Source organism: Perca fluviatilis, chromosome 8, assembly GCF_010015445.1.
Source record: "Perca fluviatilis chromosome 8, GENO_Pfluv_1.0, whole genome shotgun sequence".
Lineage (NCBI taxonomy): Eukaryota > Metazoa > Chordata > Actinopteri > Perciformes > Percidae > Perca > Perca fluviatilis.
The window spans coordinates 15,945,979-15,972,086 of NC_053119.1; the positions used below are offsets into that span (position 1 = coordinate 15,945,979).

Consider the following 26,108-nt stretch of genomic DNA (forward strand, 5'->3'; position numbering starts at 1 on the left):
CTCATCTGCAGGTCTTGCTAAACACCAATCCAATTAGCCCCTGAAGGCGCTACACTGAGCACCAACTCAATTGAGAATGGGTTTTCTAGCATGTGATATATCACTTTTATAATAATGTTTATTGTCAGTTGACACTCAAAAAAGATGATGACTGATTCAAGCAAACAGAGATCCTGCCATTCTACAAGGATATAGCCACGTTATTGGGCAGGGTACCCTGATATGACAAATATTAAAGGTACCATGTGCAGATTTCTTGTTCAGTGTTAACACTATGTGCTTCTAACCTAAAGAATTGTGTGTGTCCTTAAAGCCAAAAAAACATGGCAAGTGTTTTCTTTCCGAAAAACATTTGCAAACCTGCATTGTTTACATCCACGTTAAGAAGGTATAATGTATAATAATAATGAGTAATACTACTTGTACCTCAAGAGGCGGTAGTAGTGAGTCACAGTAGACGCAGCAGTAGCGGAGCACAAGGTATGAAGAAAACAGGGAGACGATAATTAAAATATTCGTCTATAGCGCCTCTAGTGGTGAAAATCTTACCATACCAAAATACCAAAAATAAAATGGCTGTTGGAAATGAGCAACTCTTCTCCAAGGACAATGAAATCATGTTCCACGAAACCAATGCAGTGGCATCGCAAACATTTTAGAGGCTGTATATGTGTGCAGTATATGCATCCATAAAGCTGAGTATGTCAATTTTTAGAACTTCTCAACAGCCATTTAGATCAGCGTATAAATAAGTCATCATTCAACTGCAGAAAGGTTGTTGCAGAGATTTAGGGTGACATGAACTCTTTAAAACTGTTCTAAATTACTGTTTTTGAATTGGATCTAATGTACTATGATTTTATTTACAACAAACACTTTGCTTACTCTGATTTGCATAGCCCAATCAACCAAACTGCATCCCAGACAAAAGCCCATGAATGGGAGAAACAAAAAAACCTTTTAGGATTTTTTTTGGCAAGCAACAACATTGAGTTTAAAGTTCATGACAATAAACACTGCCATTCTTTTTTGCTCATTTCTTTTTCAGAATTGTGGTAGTAAGAGAGAGGAGTTGCGTGTGCTGCTGAAGTATCGCTGAGCAAGACAATTAGTATCATTCCTTACTTATTAACTACTATTGTCTGAATCATTTTTGTTATATTTCATTTTTTTGGAAATCTGAATAATACGAGAGCTCTGAATGAACTGAAGACTTATTGGTAAGGGGGCTAATTGAGAGCTCAAGTGAGCAGTCGCCAGGCTGGCATGGCTCATTCACAGTATTTGTCATTAGACTCGGCTGCAGGGAGAGAATAGAGTGCACTGCACCGTTCGTGTGTAACCAAGATTTATGCTAATGTCGCCCTGCATATGCTTATTCTACATATCTATATTAAACTTAATAGACTGTTACATTGCTTCTTAACCTCGGCTTCCATACATGATTACCTTTTCTGATTTCTTTGCAAAATGGCATATAAACACGGGGCATGGATTTTATCAGCGTGTCAGTGAGTTTGTTTCCAGTGGCAGCCCATGGCTCTCATCATCATTTTGATACTTCAGGGACTCTATCTAGAATGCTTGCCTAAGAGGCCACAGTTAGTATGTCACTCTGTATATTTCCAACAAAGCTGAGCAGATCCTTAGACTTCGTACTCTACATTTGCCCAGGAGGTGTCAGTGATTAAAATCGCTTGACACAAATACTGTTCTTCAAGTAATTCTGAGTCATATGTATTCAGCAGCACTTTCTACAAAAATGCCAAACTAATTTATTTGGTTTAAAATACTTTAAGTAGCCAAAATACTTTAAATATTACAATAATTACATAATATTAAATATTATTAAAAAGGATCATGTAATGTGCAATGTGAGGTTTTGATCATAGCGACAAACCTACAGATAATTACTACCAATCATCATTATCTACATTTCCCTTCATTTCTCCAAGCATTTTAACGTCTTTCGAGATATCGTTTTGGTTTTCCGTCATTAAAAGCAGCAGCAGCAGACAGCCATTGTTTGCTACTTGCCCAGTACCAAACAACAGACAGACAAGGTTAAACTGGCTGGTGAACAGGTGGAGCATTTAGCAGCTAATGAGCCAGATACTTCCATCAGAAATTGGTGGAGACCAAACCAGAGGTAAAAGCCGCGTGAGTATTGGACTTACATTCATCAAATAAATGCTAATGTTGCTCTCTTAATAATGTACATGTAAATAGGCAACTGCTTGGTAACAAGTTTGCCATATCATCTTTAAAGGAACACGCCGACTTATTGGGACTTTAGCTTATTCACTGTAACCACCAGAGTTAGATGAGTCCATACCCTTCTCATCTCCGTGTGTGTTGTAACTCTGTCTGACGCTCCCAGCCCTAGCTAAGCCTAGCACATATCCTGGAGGTTACCGGTTCCAACTAGCCTACTGCTCCGAATAAGTGACAAAATCATGCCAACATGTTCCTATTTACATGTTGTGATTTGTATAGTCACAGGGTGTACAAATAACAAGGTCACTATGCTTTTACTATCTAGTAATTGTTGACTCTATTACTCCAACTCTGAGCGAACTCTCTGCTCCTCACCAAAGGGCTTCAGGTGCTGCTAGCAAATCACTCCGCCCAAGTAGCAGAAGTAGCAGTGCTTCGCCTTTCTGAGAATATAGTTCCCAGTTTGTATACGGTTAGAAGACAGCTGTGTCTCATGTGACCTTGTTATTTGTACACCCTGTGACTATTCAAATCACAACATGTAAAGAGGAACATGTTGGCATTATTTTGTCACTTATTCGGAGCAGTAGGCTAGTTGGAACCGGTAACCTTAGCTAGAGCTGGGGGCGTCAGACAGAGTTACAACACGCACGGAGATGAGAAGGGTATTTATCGACTTCTCTAACTCTGGGGTTAACTGTGAATAAGCTAAAGTCCCAATAAGTCGGCGCGTTCCTTTAAAAAGTGATAATATATTAATGTTGTATTTAGGGCTCCAGACTAACTTTTTTCACTAGGAGCACAGTGGCCCCAACTGAAACTTTTAGAAGAAAATTTAGGGGCACAAACCGTAAATCAACATGCTAACCAAATATTCACATTTCTACTAATTTCCACTGTATTACTAATAAATACTTTGATAATAGCCTAGATGCAGAAATTACAATGTGCTGTTTCAAATTCAGTGTCACTTTTGAAGATGCAACATATAAGGTAAACTGACAGCCCCATTGCTGTCATGACAGTAAAAAAATATATATATATTTTGTTTATTATTGTATTTGTTTTATTGTCATCATGACCGTTTTTAATTGCTCTTTAATGTTTCATGTAAAGCACTTTGAATTGCCTTGTTGCTGAAAGGTGCTGTAGAAATAAAGTTGCATTGCCTTAAAACCTCAGCCTGGCAGTCAGTCACCAGGGCATAGAAACCACTGTTGTGCCTGCTCATCTCCGAGGAAGCGTACCATCAACAGCACCGCGACCGCTTTCGGCTCGCCATTAATATCTTAAACTTCAGGAAACGCTGTCTGCGTGAAGTTATTAAAAACTGTAACCACACTTGAAACCACTTTATCAGCATTTCCGTGACTCACTGTGACTTCAGCAAAACTGCAGAGCCGACGTAGTTTGCATTGTCTGCAGCTCTGCGTGTGTGCGTGTGCGAGTGTGTGTGTGTGTGGTGACAATTTTTCGGGACTCCCGCGGGTCACGTGATTCCCGCAGGAGTCCCGCGGTACGGGAGTCAATATCACTGTCGGTAATGTGATCGGGATGGATGAAGCATAGAAATCAACGGGAGCGGGAGGGAGCGGGAAGGAGTTGGAGATTAAATAAAAAAATTACGCTGCAACACAGCAATGTGTGTGGTTAATTCCGCTGCAAAATGCAGTAATAGATCGCTGCTTTTGGTTTGTCTGAATTCCTGTCAGGCCTACCCGGCCGGCACGCACCAAAACTGAAACTCATGCGTTGTTGCTACGCAGCCTGGGGGAAAGTTGTGTGTGATATCCGACTGTTTAAAAGCGTGTAGCTTAATACTAGTTAGGTAGTAGTTGGATGAGTCGAGTCCATTCGTGATGTGGATGGAATAAGACGTGGAAAAAGGTGGGCAAACAACAAGAATGCAGGATACTATTTTAAAAATCAGCGACAGAGGAGACAACGGATAGAAGGTAAAATAATCCAGTCTCTCTCCAGACTCAAATACGTTGGGGGAAAAAAACATGCTAGATGGGGGGGCAACAGAGTCTGATAAGTTGTTTAGACAACATAAGGAATGAAACGGGAGCGGGACGGGATTCGGGAGTCTTTATCTCGGGATTTTGCAGGACAGGATTTTTTGGGGGGGGCAGTCACGTGATTGGGACGTGACGGGAGTCTTTTCGTGGGATCGGGATGGGATGGGAGCGACAATTGATTCCCGTGTCACCCTCTAGTGTGTGTGTGTCAGAGCTCTGCTCTCGGTCAATTTTCAGAGAGGACAGATAAGCTTGCGCTTACGCGCTCTCAGGTACCGAAAAGGGGGCAAATTTACTGGTCTCATTATTAACAACTTATCAATACAGGAAAAATACATTATTATTATCCTGCAGGAGATCTGACGCTAATTAGCCACTGGTATCTACTGTAAATGCTGTAATTCCAAGCTGACTATAGCTGCTGTCCTTCACAACGAAGAAAGACAAAAATTATTTCAAGTCTACCAAATCGTATAATGTGTCCACATCTAGGAGTGAAAATGATATATGGCAGATTGTTGTTAAATGTTAAACTGTCAGACTAAGGGCTCTGACAAATTTTCATGTGGGTGTATTTTGGGAGCATCGTGCTGGTGAGATGACATTTTCCAGAGGTGCAGATAGGAGTATTCATCACATGCGCCCATTTGGCATTTTGGTGATGCGCCCTGTGCCGAGGTTAGAGGAGAGGAGTTAGAGTAGGGATGTGCCATTGGCGAGCCAGCACTGCAATTTTGGTGTCAAGGATGACAATGTTTAGCACTGTTCACCATCTGCCAATTAGACAAGCTTGACAGCATTGCATTTTCAGTAGAAAATACAGTTGTAATCAGGCTACGGCTATGTGTCAGTGAGGCAAAATATAGACTGATGAGTGATTCATGACATACAGTGAACATGGTTTATTCCAAAAGTGCCTTGCCACTTTCTCGGCACACAGTGAATTTGACTGTTTCGTGATTTGCACAAAAGTGCTGTGTAACTGTATGGCATGTGTGATTTATTAAGAAAGATAAAGCAATAATTGACCAGTTTTTGAACTGGTTCATTCACGAACATAAAGATAGTCAATACGGATATGTACAGGGAGACTGCGATTTGACAAGTTGCCATTTTCCTGACTTTGGAGTTTGCTTTGTCCAAATCTAAATAAATCTTTAATTTTCCTATTTATCTTTATTAGAAAACTGTAGGGCTGTCCCCTCTTAGTCGATTAGTTGACTAATCAGTTGCTTTGGTCTTAGTCGACTAAGATTTCATTAGTCATTTTTATGCTATTTCATGCTGAATGATAGCCTAGAAATCTAGACGCACCAGAGCGCACCAGAGCGGCAGCAAATGTAATTTGCAGCCAGGGTCAGTCTAGCAACTCTCCGTTGGCTTGCGAGCTGGAAAACCCAAATTCTGGTCAGGCCAATCACGTCATGTATAGAGTCGGTGGGCGGCATAAGGACAGAAGAGTTGCGACGGTTCCGCGTGAATTCCCTGCTACTTGAAAACAAAGAAGATGGCTGCTGCTGCTGGCGAACAGCAGTCTTTCGAATTGGCTTTGGCTGCGACTCTGGAAGACTTGGAGTTAAGCACTGAAGTCATTCTTAAAGAACGAAGATGTGTTCGGAGATTTGCCAAAGGGATACGGCAAAAGTTTAATCTATCAACTAGCGTTGCTCTGGTTGGCTATGAGTGCAGAGGGAATATGAAAGACCGTTTATCCCGCCCCTCGGATTGAGTCCTGCCAATGGTGAGTTCCCAGACCCAACATCTTGATGTGGGTCTGGCTTGCCAGGCTAGCTGAATGACTTATTTCCACGAAAACTTATGAGCACATCTCTGGTAAAGACAAGATTTAAAGTGGTGCTTTTGCATTATTATTTATGGAGAAAATCAGCTTAACAGATCTGTTGATTAACCCTTGTGTTGACTTTGGGTCACACTGACCCGTTTTCAATTTTTGTTTTATATCAGAAAATATGGGACGTAGAAATAAAAGCTGAAAATGTGTAGAAGAAAAATTTAACAATTTAAAACGTTGGAAAAAGCAAAAACAAACTGTGAAAAAAGGTGTTTTTTTCAAGACAACACAAAGGCTAAATCAACTAATCGATTAGTCTGCAAAATCATGCGATTGTAAGTTGACTAAGAATTGCTTTAGTCGAGGACAGCCCTAGAAAACTGATGCCCTGTTTCCTAGTGTGTGAAAATTTAAACAGTCTCAGTTGTGTATCTTCGAATAATTTAGATTTTAACATTGTACAAACAATAAGTGGTAATCTAACCTTTTAGCAGTTACTGGAAAATCTGATTGATTCAGCAATATTCTATGTATGTGTAAATACAGTATGTACTAGTTACTCAAATGCTATTTTGACATTTTACTAAAGAGGTTGTCTTTTTTCTGACATAATTTGTAGAATAGCAGTACATAACAGTAATTGATGTATCTAAGGATAAAAAGGCCTTTAACTGTGTTGGTGGGGTCTACTGTATATATCAAGCTTCGGGAAGCCACTTAAGTGGCATGCAAAGCTGACCAGAGCTCCACTTGCCCTAAACCCTGGGCTCTCACTTTACACACCATACACTTTCAACTCCCTTTCCCCCCCACACTATCCATTTTGCCAGGTCCTTGACTTACAAATTACTGCTTTAGACTTGGTTTCATTGTAACGGCTTTCTAGGGAGAAGGGAAGAAACATTTTGAAAAAAAAAGCCCACTCAAGACACTCATGTCCCCCATGCAATACAGCAGAGCTGGTCCTTGGCTAACAGTCAGCACATTGTTTCCGTTTGTCCCTCAAAGTACTAACCTCAGCGCTGTCAATAACCTCTCTATCCATTCTCTAACCTTCCCATCTTTTCAATCTACTTGGAAGACTTCCAAGAACCATGAAAAAAAGTTAAAATGCCTTGGACATAAGCCCTCAATAGCTCAGCGTAATGCCCTCTTTAAATGTAAGACAAAAATATCAGGGCTCTTTAGCATGCCAATGAGACTGCACAGAGAGCAGTGTTCCCAGTGGACGGGTGACAGGAAGAAGGGCAAGTCCTTCCTCGGAATAAAGAGGCACTGTGTAGAGGAAAAACATTGAGCAAAGAAACCATTTGAGGTGATACACATGCACACAATCCCCCACACAGTATGCTAATACACAGATATTGAAACAGTCACTGAAACATATGTGTTCACTCTACTACAAAAGGTCCAGTACATAATAATATGCTTTATCATATAACATATCTCAGCACCAAAAGTCAAGGTCTCATCTTGTAAATGTTTTAATCGGCTGCAGAACATTTACCCTTTGGTTCAGATTTACTATCATAACAGCAAGCTTTTAAAACTCCAATCTCATTGAAAGCAGCGCTAGCCCTTTTTTCTTTTTTTCTAACCTAAAATACCACTTCACTCAACAGCCTTGTACATTCCATCACACTCACCATGGCAAAGAATTAAAAGAGTAATCCAATGAAATATTAATTAAATTATTGTGGGGTTTTCACTTAAGTGCACCATTTTCATAATTGTTTCATAAATTATATTTTCCAGTACATTTGCTTTAGATGGATAATTAATTTCTGGCTTTACCCTTTTCAATTTGATTTTGTTTATGGAAACTGCAGAATGCAAATGTTTGTGCATGTATGTGTTTTTATACACAGATTTAGCAGAGCTTTTAGCAATGCCAAGATGTGATATATAAGCATACACACACACACACACACAATACAATTAAATACAATATAATATTTAACTTAGAAGTACAGAGAATATATAGCTATATATGCTATAATAACAATATATATATATATATATATATATATATAATAACAATATAACAAAGCCAGGTGTAATGTGAAATGTGTCACGCATAGTTATGAACGCACAGAGTATCATTGGTTAACTCTGCTGTTCCTTCCACCTCTATGGATAATTTTACCATCTTTCAGCTTAATGTTTTGGTTTTACAACCCTCAACTTTATGCTTTTGATTTTACTCTGACTGTTCTCATCAACTCCGTTTCCAGACACAGAAGGCAGTTGTTTTAAACTAAAATGTTCAGACAAAACCCACTGTTTGCTACCAGCTCAGCACCTAATAGCAGACAGGTTAGTGAATAGCTGGTGAACATAGTGGAGCATTTAGAAGCTAAAGAGCCAGATATTTCCCTTAGGAGTTGGTGGAGACCAAAACAGAGCTAAAGGTTGAGGGAGTATTGGACTTACATTCATGAACACAACTCCAAATGAATGCTAATGTTCCATGTATATAGAAGATTGTTTGCCAAATCTGAAGTAACAGATAAATAGTAATAGATAACTGAACGGAAGCATGTCTAATCTAAATCAAATCATAGTATAGAATTGATCATACGTGATATTTTGTTGGTCAGCCAGTGTTGAAATTTGAATGAAGCATTATAGCCTTGTTAAATTGTGAGCATTCTAAATGCAGTGATAACCTGGAGCCAATGTTATATGTAACCATACATGTATTAAAAACTTAACCTTAAAACCATATCCATACAGAAAGTTACGTTATTATAAATCTCAACACTGCACACATGTCTCCTCCTAACTCATGTTAAATCATTTTAGTCTAAAATTAAGTCCAAAGTTAATTTGTAATAATTTTTATATATATATCATTGTTCGTTTTTTAAAAATGTTTTAATCTGTGTTTTTGGGATCCTGTTTTGTAATGTTACTATACAGGTGTCGTGTTGCACTCTCTAATCTCATCGTCATTCAAACAACTCTGAATTGTAGTTTAACACTTCCACAGCCAACCTAATAAAATGTTGGGTTTATATTCGGGCTTGAGTCCATAAATACAGTTAATGGGTACGGAGAGAATGAAGACGGAGAGAAGGGGAACTAAAGGCTCAGTAGCAACGATTAGCTCCGGTTAGCGGTTAGCTCCAGTTAACTCCATTATAAAGATCAGGTCGAGCAGACAACCTGGGTAAACAACCAGACTCTGATAAATGACGTTCAGGGCTTTCACAGCTGTGGGGCCGCGGTGTTTCTACGGTTTATCAGTACAGTTAATCTGGCAAACCACAACACAACAAGCAGCCTGCTACTACCAGCCCCTGAGTCTGAAGTGAATCGTTACGCTGTGCCATGCAGGCGCGACATCACGAGAGAGAGAGAGAGAGAGAGAAAAAGAGAGAGAGAGAGAGAGAGAAACAGAGAAAGAAGAAAGAGAGAGAGAGAGAGAGAGAGAGAGAGAGAGAGAGAGAGAGAGAGAGAGAGAGAGAGAGAGAGAGAGAAGGGGGGGCGTTGCTGGAGGCCGCTGGTCTGTGTGCACTATAAAATTACATTGTTGATTGGAAAAAAACATTTAATTCGGAATTTATCTACCTGGGCGGGTCTTAATCTACCTGGGCAGGGTGCCCAAGGAGAACCTATGTGTGGGAAGCACTGAGATGTATTTATATTTACGAAACATCAGTACTTACAGTATGTCAAACGACATAATATACATCTACACAAGTGAAATGAGAACAAATTAAACTTTACTCTCACTGTTTTCAACAGTTATGAGAAGCTGACAGTTAACAAGAAGTCACAGTGAACTGACAGACATCAAACACGCACAGAAACATGCAAACATACGTCTTCATACACACACATAGTCTGTTCCTCCATGTTTGTCCTATGACATTTCTTGTGGCTAAAAATGGCAGCTCAGTAGCTTCAGAAACTTGTTTAAGTGAGGCCACATTATCATTTCAGAAGGCAAAGACAGAAGGCAACATATGCCGAGCACAGTCCTTTGGTCCCTCTGACTCAAAGTATTCATCAAAAACCTGTGCTCTCCCATGAGCTTGCTGCCATATGCCGCTGGAAAATGTCACCAGTAAAAGCCATAATAATTCACCGGCTTGAGATCTGCATTTGATATTCCTGTTTTTCAAATATTGGGACATGCATTTCATACTTTGGAGATATACAGTATGTTGCCCAGCAGTGAACAGAAGACAATCGTAATCATTGGCCTTTACATCTAAAGGCAGGCGCAAGTTTGCCAACGCCACAGCTCTTAAATCAACGGTCCTCAGTGGAGAAGGTGGAAAGCTTCAAGTACCGTGGTGCCCACATCACCGAGGGCCTGGCCTGGGCGCTGCCTACTGACCCAGTGGTGAGAAAGGCAAGGCAGAGACTGTTTCACTTCAGATGCCTGAGGAAATGCAGGTTATCTCTAGCCTGGATGCCAGCCGAACTTAGCCCTGCCCACAAAATTCGAGGTCGGGAAGTTCGGTCTGGAGTCGCTCCGTTGAGAAAAAATTATTGCCCGAACAGGATCTGTTCGGACCAATCAGATTGTCGGACAGATGATCAACAGAAACAGAATCAACCACGTCACCAACGAACGCTTGGGTTGAATTTGTTGAGATGTGTAGATTCCACCATCGCGTCTGTTACAGAAGATATATACAGCGCATTCATTTTAAAATCCTCAGCGGAGGAGCCTCAACAACTGCCCGAAAGCATGGTAGCGTTATATGGTGGAGCGAGATAGAGAGAGACTGAAGAGAGAGAGCGTTATATGGTGGAGAGACATAGAGAGAGACCGAAGAGAGGGAGCGCCCAGCGGCGCTAGAACAAAGCCGTGAATCAGAGAAATAAAACGTGTTTTCGCCGATTCATCTCTAGAAATGCGACTGTAGTGAGCATGTCACTATCACTAACGTTATCCACATTTATATGTACAAGCAACAAATGATATATCCAGCTTCAAAAAGGTCTAAAAGTCGGAAGTTAGAACGAATGCATTGTGCAAAGAGTGGTTGCTATGGAGACGATACACAGTGTTGAGTTCTGTTGACAGTTGAGTTGAGTTCCGTTGCTCTGATTGGATGTAGGTCTATCCAATGAATGCAGAGGCATTTTTTTTCCTGATTCGGTTGGAACACGCCCCATAATCACAGCCCAATGGAGCGGTTTCAGACTCATATTCTGACTAGAATCTGAGTATGACCACGTCAGGCTAGGTTATCTCCTCAAATACTGAGGATTTTCTAATCCTGCCTCATTGAGTTATGAGGAACCTCACTGACTGGTATGGAAACAGTACAGAACAAGACCCCAAGGCTCTGCAAAAAGTGATTTGTTGGGCTGAACATACGATAGGTGATGCCCTACCCTGCCTAAAGGATATTTACACCAGGCGCTACAAGAAAAAGGCTAGGAGAATCATTGAAGATCCAAACCACCTGGGTAACAGCTTTTTTTCCCTGTTGAGGTCAGTAAGAAGGTACTGGATACACCAGACCAGCATTGAGAGGCTCAGGAGGAGCTCCTCAGGACACTAGGATCATAAATGAGGGAGATAGAATCAATATCATATACACAATAAATGCAAAATTTATCAGGGAAAACTGTGATGACCACCACAGAATGAAACACCGAAAACATGTATGATTTTAAAATGTTGCATTTCAATGTAAATAAATAATCCCCCCCAACCCATCGATCTTATAAAAAAAAGCATTATTTTTTTCTATAGAAGTACCAATTGTTTTTCTTAACACAACTTGTAGGTTTCAAAGTCAAGAATGAACTCCAATTCATAACCAGTTCCAGCTTTCTTAGCAACATACAGTACATACAGTAAAGTAAAACAATGGTTGCTATTTGTCAGTACATACGAGTTTACTGAAAATATGCTCTGACTTTGAAATCAAAATTTAAACTACATCGTTTATTTGGCAGGGAGGAGTGTGACACTCCTGTCAGAGCCCCCACCGTCCTCGTAGGTACCCTTAACCAAGAGGTTATCCTCTAATAAGGTAGCAGAAAACTGTGACCAAAGCTCCACAAGGCTAGCCTATTAGTGGTATGTGCCAAAAACTGCTGAAAGTAACTAAGAAATGTCTGGTCAACTTAATACATTCCATACTAAAACATCTGTCAAATTGTAACTGACCACAACGGAGGAGTTGAAAGAACTTAAAATGAGAATGGACAACTAAATATACTCGCATACAGCCCCAGACATCACTGTACTGTAAAAAGTTTACATCAGTTGTCCTAGCACACTAAACTGTGGAACATGTGAACAATATATACCACATAAATAAAGGTAGACCGCCAAGGACACGTGAGACAATCAGAAATTTCAGTAATGTCACCACTAAGATATCGGCTACATCCGTGTCCTTGAAAAATCCCCGACATATCTGTGAATGCTTGAATAAGAGGAAAATTTAAATAGAAGTGACACCTACAGATTATTATTTTATAATTGGTTTTGAATATGGGAACATGGGTCCTTCGTGACCACTCTGCTCAGATAGCACTAAAATCTGCTTACATTTTAAAAGAGTGCTACAGTTTGCATGATGGCCCACTGTGGAGTACAAAATGCATGTGGGAGTGATAATAGCCTAGTTTTAATCAGAAAACTGGCAATCCAGAACTGACAGTGTAATGCAGAAGGTATAGCAATGTACATGTATAACGTAGAGTATTTTCTGACTACAACCTGTATTTGGCTTAGCAACAAACGATTATATGTGATCATCCACATTTTGGAATATAGTGTTGTTACACACTAACTTTAAAGGTTTAAAGGAAACTATGGGGTTTTCCGAAGGAGACAATTTGGCAGTCAGGAGCTCTGAATAATGGAATTTTTTAAATGGTTGAAATCTGTGTTTTCCTTATTTACGCAAGGGCAAAAAGAGCGAAGAGAGCGAGAAAGGCAACACTATTCTGCGTGTTAGATGAGGGAGCTGTGCTGTTATCTGCTGATCCCAGAACTTCCCTTGGAGCACCGGAGTGGGTCTGTATCACGTAGTGCACCCTGCACTGGGACTGTGCAGCCTGCTGACAGGAAAGCTCGATTAGCGAGCCACAAAGAGGCCAATATAGAGGAGCACTTCCTCAGCCAAAGGGGGTTCGTCCGGAGAACACGCTCCAACCCTCTTTCCTGACAGGGGACAGTGACAAACACACACTGGCTGGCCCACCTTGGGGATTGCATGATGGATTGGGATTTGGTTTCTCCGACACATGTGCATGCATGAATACCAACGTACAACACAACACATACAAAAAGCTATGCAAATAAATACATACACCCTTTGTTGACAATAAAGAGAGACTGCAATTTCTGTTCCATTATTAAAACACAACTGCTAAATTGATTTGGAAAGTAACAAAGTTTATGTTCTTCAAAGAATACTGGCAGACATCCAGAGAAAGAGATGAGTATGTTTGGACTGGCCCCAGCCCCGCGCGTGCTGCCTTCACTCAGACAATGGGATGTAGATGTGGAAGTGGGCCTGGGCCAGATGAGGAAAACGAGATAGCAAGGGTGGGATGAGGGGTGGAGGTGCACTAAGCACAGACTGGTAGGCTGTTATGGGACCCTGTGGCGGAAGGGCATTGTTCAGCAGAGGAAAAACACAACAACAATAAAAAACAACTCTTCCTGAATCTTTTTATATGATTATGTAGAGAACAATTGAGTGGGTGGGATCCGCTACTTTGAGGATATTGAAAGAAGCCTCTCCTTTGAGACTTGGAATGATCCTTTCACACCTTACTCTGGAACACGAGCAGGAAAATAAAACAATGCGAGTTGCTGAGCAAGAAGCATATTGATCAAGAACAGCGTGTCCATTGAGAGAGATTACAATGGCCTTTGGCCTGTGACACATTAAGCAATGAACCAAAGGTTAATGAGGGGAAAATTGAATGATAATAGATCTATTTTTTCAAAGATACAGCATATTACGCATTACGCTTTTGCATAATGCAAAGTCAATCAGTATGAACTCAAATTCAATATAAAATTGACTCATAACATGTAATTAGTCGGTACTGCAGAAGGTAGGAAAATGTCTTTAAAGCTTATATAAAGCACAGAAAAACAAGATATGCATAGATAATATCCAATCATAAACCCATCCACAGAAACAACAGAAAGTACAACCTTGTGTTTATGAGAGTGTAACAGAAAGAGAAGTAAGTTGGGTGTGTGCATGTGTGTGTATAATTGTATGCTGGCCACATGATGTCTAGTTCTGTGTCTGACTTTTTCAGCGGATGCTCGGCTGTAGATTACACTAACCCTAAGGTCATGCACCTGATATACCTTTGAATCCCACTGTTTGCTGGAGTGCAGAATCTTCTCAGGGGAAAGACACGTCCACAGATAAGAGTCTGGTGTGATGTTGCGCATCTTGGCCCTCAAGGCCTAGACATTGGTTTTCTCTTCATCTTCTTTTCACATTTTTGCAGCTTTCCATTGATTTAGTAAGCGAGGGTTGTATAAGCTGGTGTGCTGTTGTCTGTATACAGACAGTTGAGGATATAAACATTGGAGACAAGTCCACATTTTATCAGTGTATGTCAATGTAGACACACTCTACCGGTTATCCGCTTCACATACGTCTACACAGCTAAGGCTTTTACAAGTAGTAATTATCACACGATAAGATGTTGACAACACACTGAAAAAATAACTTTTACAATACATGTTTGTGGTCGTTTGTGGAAACAATACTCAAGGGCATTAGTTTTGTTCTTGATTAATATTATAAAGACAAAACAGTTAAAATTGAGTTTACAAGACCATGAGTGTGATTTAAATTCCCTTGAACAACAACTATGTTCAGGTCACTGTTGTGCATAGTGATCTAGTTGTTTTATAAATTACTGTTTGGGCTGAGTGTTTTAGACCACGGCAGAGGGGAACCCTTAGGACTCGACTCTACTAGACTCTACTCGCCTCGACGCGCTGTGCGTCCGTTTTCCATTGCAGATTTTAGTACCGCCTCAGCGTGGCTGGTCGTCATAGCGACTGCCGTGGGCGTGGCTTAGTAGTGTTGCTTTTCCCCGACTCATTTCCTGGTTCTCCGTCTCCGTAAACAACATGATATCAAAGAGATAGTTAACGTTTACTGCTCCAGATTTCCCACCGTGGTCAGAAAGAACAGGGGAGACACTTTGTTTCTCTCACATATATATGACTCTAGAGTCGCTACTCGCTGCGGAGATAATCACCGTCACTCTCTCACTTCTCCCACGCTCACCAGCTCCCCACACACACACATCACACATGCACGCCTCAGCTCGCTTGGAACCTCGACTGAGGTGGTACTAAAAAAAGTATCTGTTAGCAGGTACCAGGTACTTTTTTTCGTAATGGAAAACCAAAAAAGGCGAGTAGAGTCGAGGCGAGTCGAGCAGGTACCATGTAATGGAAAAGCGCCTTAACATTACTATACCTCGCGACGCAGTTAGAAAACAAGAACGAGCTAACTAATGTTAACATAAGCACTTTGGCTTGGTGGATGTTGATTTTAAAGTCATGTTAAAACTATTTCCCGTCCTTCGTTACGATTTCCAGCTGCAGCCTGTCACTCCCCCTTGTACTAAGTAAACTCGGTATGCAACGTTAGCTCCGTAATGTTGTACTAACGTACGGTACGTAACGTTAGCTTAGACCTCACAATGCCTTGTGTTTCTCACTCCTGCTAACTGACACATGCGGGTAGGCCAAGGCGAGAAGAGGAAGATTAGCTAACGTTTCAGTCACATTCGAATAGTAATTTCAGCATTCGATAGTATTGCTTTTTTTTACTATTCAAATTTCGGTATTTGTTGCAACAGCCCTAGTAAACATTGGGTGGAAAAAAAGTCAATGATCAAATCATGCCATAATAACAGGTCAATAATGGACTTCAGTCACATTAAGATACTGCCATTTAAGTATATTAATCAAGTATATTATCAATCATCTTATTGCAATGTACAATGAAATAGAATTGTGTAAATTTCAAATAATAGTAGCAGAAATGCAGCCTCCAAAATTGTTCTGTTTGACAATTTAAGTGAAAGACGGAAAAACTGAGAACCCAGTGTGCAAAGAAACCTTCTCACTTCTAAAGAAAAAAGCCTGAACCCACAGACCTCTTTCTTAAAGGTAAACACTTATTACTTCAGGGGTGCCTGAGGGGCTGGGAGCCCCTCACTTCACCAGGCTGTAAATGTCATCTTCTCTTTGACACATTAGTGACAAATGAGTCAAAGCTCCAGTGGCATAGAGATGCTTTGCCCTTCCTTTCTCTGGTCCAGACAACTAGCTGGCTAAAATCAAAAGCAGCGTTTAGAGTACTGACGTATTTACTACAAGTAAAGTCATTTTATAAGTAAGTTTATTAGTCTATTCCTCAAAATTGTAGCCTGGTTATTAAAGAGTGTGTGGTGTAAAATAATAAAATAAGTTTGTTGTTGTTTTCTCCCTTTTTTAATGAGGTTGCTGACTTAAAGCATCATTGTTATTTTAAAGCACCATTTTAAGATATAAAACCTATGGTCATTTATGACATGTAGTAAATAAATTTAGAATAGATTTTGTATAATCTGTATGAACTATGTATATTTATGTTGACATACACTGACACGACAATACAGTAATGCTTTAGAATATTTCAAGTTATTTCCATAAAAAAAAAAAAACAATGCACATTTCCTTATTCTCTTTCAGACTTCATATCCCCTATCTATTAACGACTTTTTATTGGTAACTTTTTATTGTTAGAACTAAGAATAACTTCGGTAGGTCCTGCTCATTATTAAAGAGCACACTAATCTCTAAGGCTTTTTCTCTCTCTCTCTCTCTCTGTCTCTCTTTTTCTCTGTCTTCGACTAACATTAGGTTGCCTTCTGGAAGTTCTGACCTGGGCCAGACAGCAAGGCTTCAGAACTGGCAACTGTCTCTCCACGCCATTAATCAGGCACACAGAGGACTGTCTTCCATCCAGATGGGGAGCCTCTCTCCAACCAGAGAAAAATAAGCAGGCTAATTAATTCCTATTGTTAAAGACAGAGGGAGATCAGATGGAGAGAAATTGAGAGAAGGCAAGGAGAGAGAGTGGAGTCACCTTTAACAAAGCCCTGAATTCACAATATATTCTCCCTGCATGGTCATCGTTTCTTCTGCAAAATATATCTATGACTTGAAATGCTATATGACTGAATGACGAGGACAGAGCGACATCACGGTTAGAGGTTAATGAATGATAAGGAGCCTAGAGCACTCTGGGACACAGTGTGGCAGTGATTAGACGGGCCCAATAGGACGCAATCAAACTCTGAGTCCACTTTACAAGGATGGGTGAGATAAATGATTATAATTCCCACTGGTTATATTACTATGTAGCTACTCTAAATACCTAGCTACACACTGATAGCTAAAGACAAATGTTTTTACTAATATAGGACATATCTGTAGTAACTGGGTAATTCGAGATTTAGTCGTTGATGTGGCAACAAAATGGGTAAATTATGGATATTCCGCACATCCAACCCCAATACAGTTTTGAGTTGCTCCACTGCCACGACCACATACACAACAGGGTAATGAATGAGAAGATAGCACAATTACTAAAAGAATAAAGTAAAGAAATTGGATTTCTATCAACGGGGTGGGCTGCCCATGATATATTATTATTATTATTATTATTATTATTATTATTATTATTATTATTATATTGTCATTAGCATCTGTTCCAGCAGCAGCAGTGAGCGGTTTTCTGGGAACAGTTCTGATAAAACCCACTGTACGCTACCTGCCCAGCACCAAGAAGCTAGTAACAAACAAAGCATAGCATAGCAATTAGCTGGTGAACACGGTGGAGCATGTAGCAGCCAGATATTTCCATCAAGAGTTAGTGTAGACCTAGCCTAGAAATCTAGACGCACCCTAGTGGCAGCAAATTTATTTTGCAGCCAGGGGGACTAGGCACTCTCCATTGACTTGCGAGCTGGAAAAACCAAATTTTGGTCAGGCCAATCACATTGTGTATGGAGTCGGTGGGCGGGGCTTATGGCTGCTGCTGCTGGGAACAGCGGTCTTCTGGAAGACTTGGAGTTAAGCTTTTCTTTGAGGAAAGAATAAAGAACGGCACAGAAATCATTCTTAAAAAAGGAAGATGTGTTCGGAGTTTTGCCGACCGGATACGGCAAAAGTTTAATCTATCAACTAGCTTCGCTACCTTCTTTGTTGCTCTGCCTGGTTGTAGCGCTATCCTATTACGTGCAGAGGGAATTTGAAAGACAACCGTTTATCCCGCCCCTCGGATTGAGCCCTGTCAATGGTGAGTTCCCAGACCCAACATCTTGATGTGGGTCTGGCTTGTCAGGCTAGTGTAGACCAAAAACAGAGCTGAAACGAGAATGACTTGCTCAGGTGGACAGAAACCTTAGACCGTATATACGGTAAAGAGGGACGCGTCCTCACTTCCTCCCACTGTACAAAAATTAAGCCAAAAAAAAAAGGAGACAGAGTCTGCAAAATTAGGGAACGGGCGGTGGAGATGGTTTGGCTTCCCTTTTGGTGGAGCTGTCAAGCCATCCATCTTTGCATACAGTCCAAGACAGAAACACAACTTCAAATAAATGCTCATGCTGCTCCAGGGGCCTGTTTCAGGAAGGAGGTTTAACAAACTCTGAGTCTCACCCTGATTTACCCGGAGATGGGAAACTCTGAGTTTTCGGTTCCAGAACAGCTGATTTGAGTTGGTTCAATCGACTCAGAGTAGGTTCACTCAGAGTTAAGCGCATGCACCACCACTATAAAAAGGCAGCATGAATGGAGCCACGATACTACGATTCACCATGGTAACAACCACAAACAAACTGGTCGGTGGAAATACTCGTGCACATACAGTGAGGTTGAACATATATTTCGTTAAAAAAGCAACACAGCGGCTGCTGCAAGAGAGATCATTTGCGTGGGAGAAAATTGCTGCTAGAGTAAATGCGTAAGTTCAAATATAGTGTATTAATATCATATTTAATCATAAGTATCATATTACTGGTGAAATGATATTGAAGCTATAATCTATTTCATTTAGGTGCAATCCTGCGGGAGAAAAAGTACTAGGCCTACTACTCCCATTCTGAGGCTGCAGCACCATCATTAACAGAATATAATTCATAATCTTTATTTCAAAGGGTTAACATCATTCACCTGCAATGCTGTGGAACTCCTTTTTAATGGCTCTTACTGGTTTGTGTCCAGGGAACACTACAAAAACGTAGTTTATGACAGAGCAAGTCACATTCTTCTGACGGCGCTTTGCTATACAGTGGCCTTACTAATATGCTCCGCATCACCATGTAAAGAAAACTGCCGTTTGCAAAAAAACGTAATGCGTCACAAAGAATCTGCTGGGATGTAAGAGCATGTCCACGATGGGTGACGTAAGTGATATTAGGACGGATAAGGTTATGTAGGCTACATAACTGATAGACTGGGAAGAAAAACGATACCGCTCAAATAGGTAGACTAGTATCTGGAAATGAAAATTTGTCTATAGTCAGGGCCTCAATATCATCTCCCAACGCATGTTTAACTCCCTGCGAAGTAATACAGCTTCTTCATCAACGGGATCGTCGACAAAAGGAAATGCCATGTTTTGAGGGGAAAAAAACGTTTTATAGTCTGCCTAACACGGTTAATAAACCAACTCTGTTTTTTTTATTCATACAGATAAACTGCGCTAAAATGCGCCTGATACAGACTGAATGAATGAATGAATGAGGTAATGAAAGAGTGCTGTGTCAGAAGGAGGAGACTGAGAGAAACTCGAGGTTTACTGAAGAAAACCTGCTCGCGACCAGGTTAGGTTCACAGGCTCAGTTACCATAGTAACTGACTCTGAGGTTAAGTTCCCTCTCTTTCTGAAACGGGCTGGAGTCACCTCTCTCTCTCAGGTTTGATTAACCTCCAGTTCTGAAACAGAAAACCCAGAGTTTCCCTCATCTCAGGGTTAACAAACTCAGAGTTTTCACTAAACCTGCTTTCTGGAACGGGCCCCAGAGTACTACGTACTACGAAGCAAGATTTGGAATTAACGAGGTAACTTCAGGTTCAACCCAGGATTTAGTGTATCACGACGGTGGATCACTTGTTACCAGGTTAAATCGCCATGGTAACTTATACTGAACACCTAACTTGCTCGGGAGCAACCGGTGTAAAAGCACCGCCTACTGAACAATCAATACTCGTATTGATAACGGTGTCACCGTTCTTAGAAGACCGTTCTCGTGGAGCTCAGTGCGTGGAAAGAGAGAGAGAGGTGCGCTCATGGAAGTTAAAACATTTAGAGAGTGATAACCCCGTTAACATTCCCTGATGGGTCTTTTTATGAAAGATATAGATTATCAGCGGAGTGAATTACGTATAGGCTATTTGTTGGCTTCTTAAAGCCCCAGTGTCAAAATCTGTATTGCCCTTCACAAACTTGTCCTTTTTCATGAATATTTACCACCACCATCAATTCCAAGTATTCCTATTAGCTTGGAATTTTACATTTGCGCTAGCATGAACTGGGGTAGACCAAAGAACTTCTAATATATCAAGAAGTTCCACTCCCTCGTTACTTCCAGGTTCTGAACTGGTTGCAGTTCCACCAGAGTTCCGTATAGGGGGCGCTCACAGGCCAGTGCAGAATAAATGGGACTCTATGGAGCTATACCCCTCAAAACCCACTTTTCTCAGGATATAATTTTTTGTCTAGTAATTTGAATGTTGCATTCGAAAGGGGAGGCTAAGAAAATACACACTGCTGTGTGTTAGATTTTTTTAAAGTCGCTTTTTTGTTCTAAAAAGCCTTTTAAAATGTTAATGACGTCATACACATATACGGCCAGAGATACTGCTTTACGGCAAGCTCTGAGTCACTTCCTTTGTTCTCTCGAGGCATCGACAACACAGCTGACAGGTTAGGCTCTCCCTGTTAATACATGTGCTAGAAAGAGGTTTGCTAATGTTTTAAAGACCACACCGAAATATTCACTCTGATATTCAGGCTCTGCTTCGGATGCCGTCAAGCTGGATCCCCGATCGTAATCACTCCTTCACTGACCAATCAGCATTCATTAGCAGAATGCTAGCGTGTTATGGGCAACAACGAGTCACCCTGTAAGAAATCAAAAGGACATAAGTTCGTTCATTCAACTTTCGACCTATAACCCATGTTGAACTTGCAAAAACTACAATCAAATCTGAGGTTTCTCAACGACAATAAGGCGAAAGAGACAAATTTAGCTGTCTAGCTCCATAGACTCCCATTCATTTTGCACTGGACCGCGATCACCCCCAGTGGAACTCTGGTGGAACTGCAACCAAAATCCGGTACAATGGGGCTGGATAGGGAGTGGAATGGCTTTCCGTAGACCGGCTTTGGGTAGACGCTCCATAATGATGCAGCCATCTTGAAATACGTTAGCCGGTAAGGGACATACAGGCTATACTGCTCCGCCTTTCGCGTTTTCGACTCACAACTGCTGGTAATGGGTATCGTCGTTTCCCGACCCCGGCAAGTTTGAAGAAGGAAACATGGAGGACCACACATATTCAAAATCCAATTTTCAGCCAGCAACAGGAGTCTTCTTCTTCGCCCAGAAAAAGAAAACGGATATTGAAAAGAGCAAGAGACTGGAAAAAGAGTGAACATAGGAGCTGCTTTAGAGGCACACACCAAATCCCAACTAGTTAATTATCCTCCGGACCGCTGCAGTCACCTTTTCTTTCTCTCTCCTTTCCGTCGGTTGGCGCGCGTGCCCACTCGTGGTTTCCGCGCCACTCTCCGACATGAACTCATGGATGTATTAAGAGAACGCGTGAACTCCAACAATGACGGCTGCTAGACGGCCTTTTGTACACCTTCGCTTTTTGAAGCGTGAAGGCTACCGTAGTTGCAATACTGCGTGGCGAGAGAGAGTTGAGTGCGATATGTGATCTCAACGCTAGATGGGAGTAATTCTTACACAATGTAGCTTCAAGCCGTGTGTTGCACATGCGCACATCGGTTTGAATTATGTTTTGATATTTTTTATTGGCTCTCACAATCGCTTACCACTGCCAGGGTTGCAACTGAAATAATAGGCTAAAGCAACGACAGTTTATGGAAAGCACAAATGTAACTATGGTCAGATCTAGTGCCTGACCGATGGGGAAGTGGTATTGATAAGCGATGTGATTACACATTTACAGTGTCAGCTTTTTTTTTTTTCAGCTTTCCTTCCTAATTTAGGAAGCAGCAACTGTATTGCGTTTTGCATGTAAAACCATGTCTGTATTCTTCATATTTATGTAGAATTATAGTTTGCTCTTCTAATGTAAAATAGGCGGCTCTGGTAGATGTTTGCGATTGGTCATGCTGTGCAAACATCGCCTCTTTTATGTTAACGGCGCTGGATTGGGAAAACCTGGGTTGATTGAAATAGTTGTAAAACAGCGTCGTGACACAGTTTATGCGGGACCGCGGCTGTTAGGTTAGGTTATGCCGGGTAACTGAAAGAAATCCAGGGCATGTTGATCTTGATTCATAGTACAGGCCTCTGGTCTTCTGGACGTGTAAATAAGCAGCTGTTTGCAAACTTCATGAGTTTGGCACGCCAACCTAATCTGCCAGTCTTTACACAATACCATCTAAAACTAAGTAGCGAACTGTGTGTGTCACAGGTATTAGACACACACTGTGTTTGTGTTCTTAGTCATGAAAGGATAAAAAAAAAGTCAAGTTTTGTTGCGTTTCCAGATGGCTGTGTTTACATGGTGAAACTTATAAATGGTTTTATTATCAAATGTGAATTACAGAGAGTACCTGTTCGACAAAAATGAGGAGGCAGGTTGAACTGTGAAATGAATTATGTTAATATAAGTAAATGAAAGAAACACACAGAAATATTCTTGTTTCCCATTTTTACATTTATGACATGAAAAGTTAAATTTAGGGTTTTAAACATTTCTTTTCAGAGTTTCAGAAAATGATGATGTGCAAAGTTGGCAACACCACAATGAAAAGAAATGATCTAGAAGGCACCTTAAAGAACTAAACCGTGTAGCTTTGCAGAAAAGCAAAGGCCAGATGAACTGGGTTTTGTTGTTAAACAAAATGTCTTGGTGAATTCTCATTCCTATCATCTGGGGCAAACACACTGCAGTAACAGATAGTGGATAATGATGGAGTTCTCCAGAGAACTTGCTCAATTATCTCCTCTACCCTGAAGCATCAACTGGCATCTGTGGTTCCACACCTGAAAATATGACATACATTTTATTTATTGTGCTTTGGTGACACAGCATGCTAGTGTTTTGTGCTGATCCATGTGAGCACCAACAACTGCTTAAGGGTGCACACATGCTTGTTTAAAAAAAAAAAAAATATATATATATATATATATATTACATCAGTCAGCTGTTTGTGAGACAGCATCTTTTGATATTTTAAACATTCAAGTAAACTAGAGGGACAAAATTTGTACCATTTGTAGACATTTTTTTTATTTTTTAGAAATATCGATTACTACACTACATTAATACACATCCACAAAATATCCAACTTCACTCTCAGTCATGTTACAGTGCCCTCACAACTGTCCCTATACAATAACAGTGAGCAGAAACTAAAATTAATCTGATATCTTTCTCACCTTCAGTAAATAAGGTGAGATTAATTATCACTGTATGATTTAACAGGGACATAGTCATTATTAAAACAAATATCTTTTACAGAGCTATATTTCTGTCGGTCTCCAACCACAACTAACAGCGGAAGCTTTATCATTGCATTGCGTCACAATCACTGCCAGACCAAATCAGGTCCTGAAATACAAAATTCAAAATCACAGTTTTTGGTTGCTGTGTACGCCTGTTATTTGACAGTACTGTTCAGTAAACTGTCGGAATTATAATTTGTTTATTTGCATAAATATCTCTCTTGGATTGAGTATGTTCATTAACTAAAACTAACTGGCCTAATGGCCCGTTTTATGCATGCAGCGATTGTGTATATGGGCCAGGGACACTTGCTCTCGTTCTTGTGCAGACATTGTCCCTCATGAACCTGCGAGTATGCTCCTCAACCCCGTGTGAGGCTGTGAAGGAATCTATTATTTTTTCAATCCTGAGGGAAGGAGAAAGGTCTCCAGCATCATTATTTTCCTTCAAAATGTAACTGACTTTACTGCACACCCTAATTTGCTTGCCGTAATTATAGGTCATGCTCCCCTTTTGTAATTTATAAAACCTTTTGTTCTTATCAATAATGAATGGGCTTTAGCAAATCATGGTGTTATAATATTTTGATATTATGAAAATGCTAATGCGTCAGGGACCTTAAGCCTTATCGGCCAGGTCCGATGCTCTATTAAACAGCCGGCAGAAGAAGTTAGACGCAAATTGCTTATGTTAATGCCCCAGTTGTACCCAGACAGCATGAGGAGTCTGCAATTAATTTCATCCAGGCGGTGGATGGACAGGCAAATTTATTTCCCTTCCACAGGATGGGGGCTCCCCCCCCTTTCTCTCAGGTCTCTATGCATAGAATTGGAAAGGCTGTGAGATCAAGAGATAGAGGGTAGAAGTGAAAGTGCGAGAGGAGCGGTAACTTAGGAGCAATCTGTGACCTAATTGAACAGTGGCAAAAAGGGAGGGCAGCGTGATGGAGACAAGAGGCGAAATCTTCATTCATTCCGCTGACAAGTGTTTTCACAACTTAAACCTGTTTTATTAATTATGTTTGACATTTCCCTAATTACTTTCATTTACATCACATCAGCTCCTAGCAGACGATTAGACTGCATATCAATTGGGTGCGGTGTTAGAGCACAGGGAGAGGAGTGGATACTGACTGAGTTATAAAGTGTTATTTCGCTACAAGTAATCTGATAGGATACGATCTCACATACTCAAAGACAATGCTTCTCTGTCAACTTATTGTGTATTTGTAGTGTGTAAATAATGAATATAAAGTTTCCGGCTGTTTGACACTTGAATAGAGTAATGAACATACAAGCCTGCCGGGTCTGCCCACGTTTCTAACAGCAATCTCTGCTGAGAGCAGTACACTTTGATGTCTTGTAGAGCACGGCCTATAAACCCTTGATTAATTGACACCACTGTTGCTACTTATATGAGCCCCTACCTTCCAAATGCCATACCGTGACAGAAACACACACAAAGTATGCTATTTTTATACTTCCCTAAGATAAAAAAGCATCCTCTCACAGGAATATGCAGAGGGAGAGAGCTTAGGTATAGTAACTCTGGCCTCACTGCTCATCTTGTTAAAACCCCTCATTGGGGCTCTCACAGGACCCTTCAGCTGGAGACCCCACACCTTCTCCTTCACAGTCCTTTTATTTGTAATCGCATGGTCCCCCATGCGATTGCCACAGCTGGGATGGCAGCGTTTTTGATAGGGAGTTTTCCTCAATAGGTTGTGGGACACTAACTACACTGCCAACAAGCTAAACTAGAGCTTCTTCATATCATACCTGCACAAAAATAACCGCAATTAAAAGGTTACAATGCATTATCAAATCTGGTTAAATGTCATAAGTAATACATTACTTATTTTCAATCAATCATTTAGTCTATGAAATATCAAAAAATGGAAGACGAAAAAAATACCACAACTTCCCAGAGTCCGAGGTGATGTCTTTTCATTCAACCTTCAGTATCAACTAATCGATTAATGGACTAAATTGTTTTAGTTTTAAATAAAGAATCAAGTAAGCTGAGCAAAAAAAAAATTCCATTTATGCATTCTTTGTGAGGTTGTTTAAGGAAAATGAAAGATTGCTAAATGCACCTTTAACCTTCAATCTGTCTGCTTGAAGTAATGCAGTGTAGGAGTGTCTGTTTAATCCAAATAACAGTGATTCTTTCCATTTTAAATACATAATAGAAATAGATGAGGATGACCCTTAAACATTTATACCTCAATTCTGCATTTTAATTTATAGCCCACCCTCCAGGCACATATTATTCAAACCGTAATATAAAAAAGAACGATACATCAAAAAGTGTTAGCTTTCACTTTTACTTTTATTCA

The 26,108-nt window shown here is 40.5% G+C and overlaps 1 long non-coding RNA gene across 2 annotated transcripts in view; it reads right to left on the reverse strand.

The window, feature by feature from the left end:
• LOC120563424 overlaps positions 1–26,108 on the reverse strand; it is a 189,401-nt gene that overhangs the window by 87,138 nt on the left and 76,155 nt on the right. Inside the window, exon 4 of one of the 2 annotated variants that reach the window (XR_005639952.1) lies at positions 23,095–23,307. The exons of the other annotated variant lie outside the window; for it this stretch is intronic. This is a non-coding gene — a long non-coding RNA (uncharacterized LOC120563424). Of the gene's footprint in view, positions 1–23,094; positions 23,308–26,108 lie in introns of those variants that run through there. 2 annotated transcript variants of the gene reach the window in all.